General features: G+C 37.6%; 1 long non-coding RNA gene across 1 annotated transcript; it reads left to right on the plus strand.

The window, feature by feature from the left end:
• Positions 1-6: 6 nt before the first annotated feature.
• LOC111440734 lies at positions 7-1,048 on the plus strand. The gene is made up of 2 exons (XR_002710015.1): positions 7-717; positions 811-1,048. It is a non-coding gene; the product is annotated as an uncharacterized LOC111440734 (long non-coding RNA).
• The last annotated feature ends 68 nt before the right edge of the window (positions 1,049-1,116 follow it).

Here is a 1,116-nt window from a genome sequence, read left to right on the forward strand (position 1 = left end):
AGAGTTAGTATGCCTGAGGAGGTGCCAGTCTCTATTGTGTCAGACCGTGACACTAGGTGCTTGTGCAACAAAGTGGTTCACTTAGTAAAAGTCTCATGGTATACCCATTGTGATGAAGAGGCAACTGGGATGGTGAAGAGATATGAGAAATGTCTATCCCAAGTTCTTCCGAGAGATATCAACTTTCGAGGACGAAAGTTTTTAAGGAGGGGAGAATTTGTAATACCCGAGCCTCAATTGAAAGTTTAAAATCTAAGTTTACCTTAAAAGTCGATCTCTCTCAATTTTATTGAAGGTCTTAAAGACCAAAATCCGAGATGAGACGGAAGAGAAAAATGATGAGGAATAAAAGAACGGAAGAAAAATATAAAGGAAAAATGATAGAAAACTAAAAGGATGGTCCAGGTAAATCCCTGGAGGGTAATTTGGTCATTATACCTCCTTTTTAGTAACATACGAATAAAAGAGAAAAAGGAAAAAAATAAAGGGGAAAAGGAAGAGAAGGAGAAAGTGCGGAAAGAAAAGAATGTAAATAGTGAGAGAGAAAATTATAGAGAGAGAAGGAAAGTTCTAGAGAGAGAGGGAGGTAACCGCCGCTCCGGCCACGAGGAGTCCGGTTCCGGTCGAGCCTTCATGAAATCTTCACAGAACTTAGAGAAGAACATTCTTAACTTTTAGATCGTCCAAAACCATCCAGAAACGAGGAAAAATCTAAAGGTAAAGTTCTTGAATCCAGATTCTCGAAATTGCTTTAGATCTGTTAGATACAGTAAGAGTTAGAGCCTGAAATTTGAGTATGTTAATCTACAGAGGATTACGCTCAAAATCTGTGAAGAAATTTGGCCGAGACCTCAACCCAAAGGCGGAGATCCGAGGGTCATCCGAGAACGGTGAGCGAACTTCCGGCGTTCTTAAATCCTCCATGGTCAAGAAAAAAATTATAAAAAGGATACTAGGAATCATATTGATCCGATCTACGGATCGAAAGATATGAAAATCGGAAAAAACAAAACCGACTGGGTTTCGGTTTTCAGAGGACAGAGAAGAAGAAGAGGAGGAAAAAAAAAAAAAAAAAAAAAAAAAAAAAAAAAAAAAAAAAAAAAAAAAAAAAAAAAA

The sequence above is a fragment of the Cucurbita moschata genome, unplaced genomic scaffold (assembly GCF_002738365.1).
Source record: "Cucurbita moschata cultivar Rifu unplaced genomic scaffold, Cmos_1.0 Cmo_Scf01729, whole genome shotgun sequence".
Classification (NCBI taxonomy): Eukaryota; Viridiplantae; Streptophyta; class Magnoliopsida; order Cucurbitales; family Cucurbitaceae; genus Cucurbita; species Cucurbita moschata.